Here is a 9855-nt window from a genome sequence, read left to right as displayed (position 1 = left end):
ACACCTCACCTGTATATCACTTACCTAAAAAGCAAAATAATATTTTCAAATTTAATAATAATAATTTCCAAAGAGTAACTATTAGAACAAGTTGTGCAGATCAGCCAATTACCAGACCCAAGTGTTTCTCTAAATTTAAATCAATTTTTAAAGTATAGTTCTATTTCATGTGTTTCCAAATAATAATCTTTCTATTTTTTATCAAGATAAGACAAATTAGTAATGCAACACACACATGCACAAACACACCCACACATCCAAAGTGATTGGCTTAAAGCAATTTCACCATCTTTATACTTTTTAAAGAGAAACCCTGAAATTCTTACTCAGGTCTATAAACTTAGTTTATACTTAATTCTAATGAGATTGCTTTCTGCTTTCGAAGGTCACATTAATTTATAATGATAATCCCAAGTAGAGGAAATGCTTTTATTAGCTACAGAAATAGCACTGGAAACTAAAATCTTTTGATATAATAGAAAGAAAGAGATGAAAAAATAAGGTAAGAAAAGCAGGCCCATGATTTAGAGCTTTAAACTGTTCAGTATTATTTTCTATAGAAGGTAAATGGCCCTTCATGCTTCCACAGGCCCTAAGGTTTTGTTTTTAATATAGTTCAGTTAAATAATTGGTATTATTAATTATGAACCTAGATTTCAAAAAAGATTAAAATAATTTAATATTTGTCACAGAAAATAGATTTGTGTTGAAAAAATCTTAGTGTTTAGTTTAAATTGCAAGCAAGAATATCAGTGTATTTTATATTATAGTATAATTTTAATTTTGAATGGTTAATTTTTGTTTTTAATGCTTAAAAGATACACATTTCATTATCCAGAATGTTTCATTATGAAAGACAGCATAGACTTTGGTAAATAGTATTTTCTAAAGGAATTAAAACGATTTCTATTATCTTTTTACTTTGGGCTTGCCCTGCTTAAGAGCAAACATCTTTGATCTGTTAGAAAGGATTTGTTAACAATTTAATCAAAATATCATAGACTTTATAGAACTTAATTTGGTACCATGTGTATACCAAAATGATATATATACCATGTATCATATAATCAAGAAATGTTTCAATAAACATGAAATTAAGCCTTAACAAAATAGACAATGTATGTGAAGTGGCTTAAACATCTTATTATTTCATATTCATCTGCAGAAAAATATCAAATTAAAGCACAATTGCTCTAATTTTGCATTTGGTAAATACATTTTCTCATAGACCTTACTTTAGTTCTATGACCTGTTCTTAATTTAAAACCTGATTTACCCAAAATACATAATTCCTGTACGCCATTTAAGGGTCTATTTCATAAAGCAGGTTACATCCATATTTCAAAGAAAATTAAGTTCTATAATACTTTAAGGGTAATTAAACACATACTTAAACATAATTTGGGGTTATAACAGAGCTTGGAAACAGTATTACGACTTTTGTATAACAGTGATTTTTACAGAAAATCTTGACGGTACAAGCTGAAGACTCCAACTTTCTTTTAATACATTTTCCATATTGTCAACCCATTTCTCCTCAATTTGTACTTTGGTTCTTCTCAGCATGCTGTACATTCCAAGTCCTAGCCCTGCTCTCTGCGTGTGTGCAACACACATCTGATGATGATGATACTCACAGTGATTGCCTTGTGGAGGAAAAGTGTTAATTTCTTCTGACATCTCCGGATTTGAATCTAATGAAAAGAATAGTAAACTACAGTGGGTTAAGCTCTCTGGTGCATTTCCTTCTTAGAACAAGGGTAGTCTCCTTTTGCATGATTGAAATCATGCCTATATCATCCTCTTAACGTCCACAGTACAGTGCTTAATGGCTTCATCAGGATATATCACTTTCTTTAGCACAGAGCTGCCAGTGGAACACAAATCATTTAGAGAGAGAAATTGTTAGGAAAGAATAGGGTGCAGGGGTTGAAAAATCAGTTAAAAGTAAGGAACATGAAGTAAAAGCCTAAAGTATTTGGAAAATAAAAGAGCAAGAAAAATTCACTGAAAGCTTATTAAATGTTTTAGGTTAAAGATGGGAAATACAAAAAAATCTTTAGTGATTATATTGGTATCAATTTATAAGTAGCAGTTATTACTAATAAGAAAATCTCTATATTTTACCTATTTATCTCAATTGTTGTCTGTTACCACCAGTGAAATCTAAGCTCGGTGTAGCTAGAGATTTTGTTTGTTCACCCTGTGCTGCTAGGTGTCAGAACAGTGCCTCAATCAGAACAAATATTATTTGTTAAAAATAAAAAAGAATAAAGAGAATTCTGAAATCTATATTTAAAAAGAAAAAATCATTATAAAATATTGCAGTATTAACCCATAAAATAAAAATCCATATCCAAAAAGAATGTTTTAAATGTTCTCTTCCTCTCAGAGCTGCAGATAACTTGTAATAGATACTTTTCAATTTTTTTCTGAGTACTCCCAATGTTCCTCTGTCCTTGATAATACACAAATTATCCTCCCTGTTTGTCATGTCCTGATAGCATCTGCCCAAATTTGAGATAAAATCAAGGTCATAAATAAAAGCCATGTTAGCATTTTTTAAATAACAAAAATAAAAAATTCCAGGACATGTTCTAATGCATTTATGGGCGTCTGCAGGCCACTCATCTTCCCATAAACAAACTAGATTAATATAGATTCTAATTGAAGGTTTTGGACAGCCACTTGGCACAAGTGGGGATGAAAATTTGAAGATGTAATATCACAGAGAAAGACTTTGCATAAAAAATAGTAGAGATGCAAATTTAACTGATGACCAAATCAGTTCTACTCAAAACACCTACCTTGCTCACCCAATTTCTTGGTTCTGAAATCATTGAGCATCTGCTATGGATAGTGGTCTCTTAGAACAGAGCGTTGCAACACTATTCATCCTGTTTCGAGAGTGGTGCTTTTTGAGGCTCCTTTTGGAAAACCAGCAGATGGGGAGAAGCTGGGCTGCAGAAAGGGGGATTAAGCATTTGGAGCTCTGTAGCAGCTTGGGATTTTTCTGTTTTACTTAATATAAGATTCCAAAGTTAGGCTTTGCTTGAATACAGTGTTTGATTTGAAAAACAAAGGTATATAAAAATCCACAAGGAAAATGTTTTTCTGTCACATTTTGAGGGATTTCTTCAAAGAAAAATTGCTTAAAATATATTGGTTATTTTGGAAAATTTCTAAAATGCAGTTCTGAGAAATATGCCAGATTGTTTGAGACTTATAAATTATCTATTGGTAATACAAACTGATAACTTATTTTTAGTTTCTAAATACATATTAAAAAATAAGTGGAAATTGGTACATGGAACATAAAATTCTATGCACCATAAGAAGCAACTAACCTTCTTAATATTATATTATTTTATTTAAAGTCAAGAAAAAATTTATTGTATCTCTGCATATATCAGGCTGAGAGGATGCCACAAAATTTACTTATAAGCATCATTTATTGAGTGCTTCTTATTTTTCCAAAGTGTAGTTTACAGAGGTGAGTTAAAGTGAATAAAATCCAAGGCTCTATCTTTAAGGATCTGTCCAAGTACTTTGTGGTGAGAAAATATAGGCATATATTATTTATATAAACCCATAAACAAATATGTACAATAGGCAAAGCGCAATAATCTAAATTTTCAAAAACTGCTATTGGAGAACAAAGGAGAACGAAACTAACTTTGCATGTAAGATGCCATCAAGGCTTTCCACAACAGAAAATCATCTTTATTTAAAGCTAATCTTGGAAGGATGCGAAGGGCTTATCACTTTCAAAGAAAAGGAAATGATTTGTTTAGTAAAATAGAAGAGGAAACATGGTATCTGTGTGAAGGGCATTCACAAAGTAAAGATGGGTGATTAGCCACATTAGGGTCATTTATATTTCAATTTCATTCTGTAGATTATGGAGAGATATTGTTAAAATAATAAAAATATGGCATTTATAATAAATGGTTCAGTGGGTGTGTAGAATGGATATGGGACGGCCTAGGCTGTGGCATTGGAAATTGTGATGTGGATGAGAGACAGGAACAAAAAACCTTCTCAGAGATAGGGTTGAGAGAAACAGATTATGCATTAAAGGGGACACAAAGAGGAGTTTCTGAATTGTTTTTGCTGACAGAGAAAATGGCGCTACTGACAACTGAGATATAGACTAATGAGAGAAGATTGAGTTTGGGCAGTGATAATTTGATTATTATTGTGTTTTAGAATATGATCATTTTGAGGTGGCTTCTGACATTCAAAAATAGTAGCTAAAAGTAAGGAGACATAAAGTCAGAAGAGACATAATGTCGGGAGAAATGAGATGAGACTTTGAACTTTACTAATTATGGAAATTATGGAAATAAATGAGATTTTCTGAAAGAAAATAGAGATTGTCAAAAGAATAGTCTTAAGTCAAGATTCTATGAAGTATTAACATTAAAGAAATGGAGATTCTAGTAAAGGATTCGGAGAAGAAAACAAAAATTTTTAAAAAATGAGAAGAATCAAATAAACTTTATTAAGCATCAATTATATGTGAATATGCATATACTCAATTAATCCAAACAATCATTTCTACAAAACAGAATTTAATATTCCTATTTTTCTCACAAGAAAACCTTAACTTGGAGTGGAACAACAATTTGGCCAATATTATTTAACTAAGAAATATTAGATTTGAAATTGCAACTTCTATCTTGGTAACTCTGAAACCCATTTTGTAGTATTTCAAATTAAACTCAGTTTGACTGTCAGTCAATGAGTTACAGTCTGAAAGTACCAAATAAAATCATTTTATATTATTCATTCCTGCTGTTGGAAACTTTTTACTTGTGTATTATTATGCACAACAGAAGCAATGGTGAAAAACCTTTTGAAAGCCTAAACTGATTTCTCCGTTTGAGTCATGTGTCAGTCCTGAAACAACTAAAAATATAGCATTCCTTTTTTAGTAATTTTTTTAACTTATCTGTCTTTTGCTTTAGATCCTTCTAGATATTTGTCTAGATATATTATCAGAACAAATATAAGATTTTATTGGAAACATATTGGAAAGAAACAGAGTAACAGGGCCTGTAAATCTTCCTAAGACTGAATCATGTATTCAAACAAAATGGTAATAGCAATATTACCTAACGGTGTTTAATACATAATTTATGTTTTTGCTTTTATTATAAATGATTCATAGGTGGCAATGAAGTTCACCTTATATCTTCTAAAGGTATGGCTTACACACAGCCCTTCTTTATAGTTCAGCTCTTTTCATAAAGTTCTGATGAGTTCGACTTGCTAACACTCTTATCATAGATCTTATCATAGTATTAGAAGTTAAAATTTTTCTTTGCATGTCAAGATTTGTTGAAATTGCATAAATAAAACTATGTGCAAAAGAAAATGTTATCATCTTTTTTCTTGGAAATTCCTGTTTATACCCAAAATATTTTCATAGGTTGACTTCTTTCTTGCTAGTTAAATAAGAGAATATTTTTTTTTTATCCAGTTAGTTTGGGACTTTCTTATCCTGTTTTGCTATAAATAAATGGAAGTTGCTTACAACCCAAGTGCTTATTTTGACTTCAGTTTCTGCATCTTTACAAGGATTACTGAGGAAAATAAAGATGCCTGGACAACTTGAATTTACAAGTGATCCTTAGGGTAAGTCAACAGGTGCTTTATAAATGCAGAGTAGACTAGGAATAGAATTAATGGTTGGTAAAGCACAATTGGCATCTTTCTCCAATTCTTCATGGTGTATAACGTTACAGTCATTCCAATTTCAAATGGCCCTGATTTCTGTCACAAAACATGATGTCGAGAGATAAGTATGTAGCAGGACAGATGAAGTCTTAACAGTTAAAGAGGCTGCTGTGATGCAAATCATTTTTTAAGGGATGTTAAATATTTCTGAAGTTAACAATTGAAACAAAAATATGCTGTCAATAAAAGGCAGATAAAATAAAAACAGAAATCACATACAGCCCTAAGAGAATTCTTTTTGAATAAATTGCTTTTCAAGGTCTTCACAAAGTTGTCAGCATCTCTTTTAAAATCAAGTCAATGCATTTGGAGCAATTGTTCTTGAGACACAACTGGTTGGTAAATGATTCCATAACTCCATCCAGCTGTTAATTTTACATAGCCATTCCCAAACTGTGCAAGTTTTATAACAAATAATACTTCCAAAACACTGTAACATGGTAGGTTTTTAAATAAAGCCCTATGGTTCTCTGCATACTAATATAGTTGCCCCTTAACTTTTATGTTTCACTTATGATGCATTTTTTTTGGTACTTTGATTGGCATTGTCACATAAAGTTTGCTGCCTATTGCTAGTGAATAATAGAGTATTTATTAATAAAAAGAGCTGTTATTAAAATTTTGGCAGGACACTGCCTTGATTGAGAGTTCTTCTTTATTTTTTTTTAAACCCTGCTTTTAAATAGTGCATTGAAATTGGATTAGGGACATCTACCAGATAATCTTATAATAGACTACTTGGATTCCAGAAAATTCAGAAGTTAGGGTAAATGGTGAATAAGACAGGTATGTCTCTATCTTTGTGGAGCTTAATTTTTGGTAGAGGAGACATGCCAAAATTAAGTAACCAAAAATAAGGTGGATTAAAATTATAGATGTGGGAAACAGATAAGCTGTTGCCAAGAGTGAAGGATGGCGTGGTAAGTGCCAAGGAAGGGAGGTATCGTGAAGGAGATGCTTGTGGTGGTGGACTAGTTCTCTATCTTGATAGCAGTGGTGGTTGCATGACTCTCTACATGTAATTAAATGGCATAGAACTACACAAACATTATATATCAATGTCATGGTTTTAATATTATACTATAGTAATCTAAGATGTAAACATTAGGAGAAAATGGTAAAGAACACATCGGACGAGGGCTATTTTTGCAACTTCTTGTAAATCTATGATTATTTCACAATAAAAGCTAAAAATAAGGTGAATTGATGGATAGAAATTTGATGAAGAAAATATATCAAAATGTTAACTATGCAAGGTGCCTTTAAGTTATAATAAATGCTGTAAAGGGAATAAGGACTGAGAGAATAATAGAGGAACCCTATTAAAGTAGAATATTCAATGAAAACTTATTTGACGAAATGACACCAAGGTAAAGATGGAGCTAGTCATGCACAGTCTAGTCCGTTCTAGATCTTGGGACAAGCATGTCCAAAGTACTCCAGGGAGGAAAATATTATTGGTTTCTAGCAATGGTGAAAAGGCTAACATGGTGGATGGAAGGGGCCAAGATGCCAGACTGGAAGCAATTTATGTGCTTATCTCTCATGGGGGGGAAAGGAAAGGGCTAGTGAACACTGACCCTGCAGGTCAGTCATCTGAGAAACCACACTGGGATCCATCAAGGCAGCCAGAGAACAGAGGTAGTAGAGAGAAGGCAAGCTGATCACAGCCTGTCTGGGCTCAGTACAGAGGCAGTGGAACCCTTTCAATATAGGAAAGGATGAGTGAGTGAAAGCCCCCAGGGGTTTTCACATTCTCCACAGGAACCTGCGCAAGATTCCAAATGGAAGAATCCCACTGCCCACCCCTGCTTCCGCATTCTCCCACCATGCTTCTACACTGAGGCAGACAGCCACTTGGATGTTTTATGGAGCTAATTCTCAAGTCCAAGGGGACCACTATAAGCACAGGGCTCCAGAACAGACCAGCACTTGGCACCATAGCCCCAACACAGGCCACAGTTGCAGTGCCTGGGAACAGTAAGATTGCTCCATGCCCACCGTGAGGCTCCAGATGCGACTAGCACTTGGTGTCACAGCCTCAACACAGGTTGCAGTTGTGATGCCTGGGAGCAGTAAAATTGCTCCATGCCCCTTGCCTGGATGGAGCTTGGCCCCAGCTTCCATTCCAGCAGCCCTGCTTCTGCCCAAACTCAACCAGCCACTCCACCCACCCACTTCACTCCTAGCCAGTCAGGCAATGCCTGCTAGAGCTTCCCACCCAGCGGCTCCAATTTTGTGTGAACTTACCTGGAGGGCATAGCCTCCTGTTGTCCTGGAAAACACCAGGACAGCAGGATGCATGAGCCCACCCACCACTGCCACCAAAAGCCAGGTGGGCAACATATGCTGGAGCTTCTGGCCCAGCAGTCCTACTTCTGCTTGGATTTGCTGAGGGGCACGGCCTATTGTTGCCTTGGAGACACCCAGGTGGCCGGGTGGGAAATGCATCCATCCCTGCCTCCCTTAGCCAGACAGGCCACACCCACTAAGGCTTCCAACCCAGGAGTCTCATTTCTGACTGAACTTTGCAAGCAGGTGCAACCCTGTTTTCCCCAGGAAACACATGGACAGCAGAATAGGGCTGACCTGGGAAGGATACGGCTTGTCTGCCAATTGCAGCCTCTGCCTGAAGGATCCAAGTAGACTACAACACTTAACAAAAGAAAGATGGGCATCAGGAATTGGAGGGGACTCTCCAAGACCCAGGAGTGGATGAGAATTGAAGCCAGTCAACTGAATCCACCATATACCATAATGAAACCACCAAGGGTATCCACACACACACACAAAAGGCAAAAAATTCATCCAAAGGACAGCAGCTTCAAAGATTGCAGAAACATTAGATCAACAAATGAGAAGGAAGCATTTCAAGAATTCTCATGACTCAAAAAACCAGAGCACCTTTTTTTTCTCTAAATTACTGTACTGATTTCCAAGCAAGAGTTATTGACTGGATTGAAATGGCTGAAATTACAGAAATTGAATTCAGGATATGGTTAGGAACAAAGACCCTTGAGATTCGGGAAAATATCAAAACTCAATCCAACGAAGCTTAGAATTGCAATATAACAAGACAGGAGGTGATAGGCAAAATAGCCATTATAAAAAATAACCAAACTGATCAATAAAGCTGAAAAACATATTTCAAGAGCTGCATAATGCAATCCCAAGTATTAACAGAATAATACACCAAGCTGAGGAAATAATCTCAGAGCTTGAAGATTGGCTCTCTGAAATAACTCAGTCAAACAAAAATAAAGAAAAAAGAATAAAAGAGAATGAACAATAGTTCTGAGAAATGTGGAATTATGTATGTCGTTGAAAGAGATGAAGAGTAAACAAGCACTTTGAAAACATCTTTGTATATAGTACATGAAAATGTCCCCAACCTTGCTGGAGAGGCCAACACTCAAATCCAGGAAATGCAGAGAACCCCTATGAGATATTATACAAGAAGACCATCCAAGACACAGAATCATCAGATTCTGTAAGGTGAAAAGGAAAGAAAAAAATGTTAAAGTCAGCTAGAGAGAAGCAGCAGATCAACTACAAAGGTAGCTCCATCAGGCTAACAGTGAATCTATCAGCAGAAACCCTACAAGCTACAGATATTGGGGACCTACATTTAGTATTATTACAGAAAAAATTTTCACCCAAGAATCTTGTATCCAGCCAAACTTCATAAATGAACAAGAAATAAGAGCCTTTTCAAATAAGCAAATGCTGAGAGAATTTGTTACCCCCAAACCAGCCTTAGAAGAGGTCCTGAAAGGAGCACTAAATATGGAAAGGAAAGACCATTATGAGCCACTACAAAAACAAGCTTAAATACACAGGCCAGTGACACTATAAATAACCATATAAACAAGTCTGCATAGTAACACCCTAACAATACAATGACAATATGAAATCCATACAAATCAATTCTAGTATTGAATGGAAATGGGCTAAATGCCCCATTTAAAAGGCACAGACTGGCAAGCTGAATAAAAAATCAAGATCTAATGGTATGATTTTTCAGGAGACCCATCTCACATCCAGTGACACCCACTGGCTCAAAATAAAAGGATGAAGAAATATCTACCAAGTAAATGGAAAACAGAAAAAAGC

The 9855-nt window shown here is 34.9% G+C and overlaps 1 long non-coding RNA gene across 1 annotated transcript; it reads left to right on the top strand.

Moving 5' to 3' along the window:
* The first annotated feature begins 2146 nt into the window (after window positions 1–2146).
* Window positions 2147–9612, top strand: LOC116556926. Its single transcript, XR_004271257.1, has 3 exons — window positions 2147–2159; window positions 8735–8740; window positions 9497–9612. It is a non-coding gene; the product is annotated as an uncharacterized LOC116556926 (long non-coding RNA).
* The last annotated feature ends 243 nt before the right edge of the window (window positions 9613–9855 follow it).

This window comes from Sapajus apella, unplaced genomic scaffold (assembly GCF_009761245.1).
Source record: "Sapajus apella isolate SASKATOON/1434 unplaced genomic scaffold, GSC_monkey_1.0 scaffold18, whole genome shotgun sequence".
NCBI classification, from domain to species: domain Eukaryota; kingdom Metazoa; phylum Chordata; class Mammalia; order Primates; family Cebidae; genus Sapajus; species Sapajus apella.
This window is presented reverse-complemented; position numbering and strand designations above follow the sequence as displayed.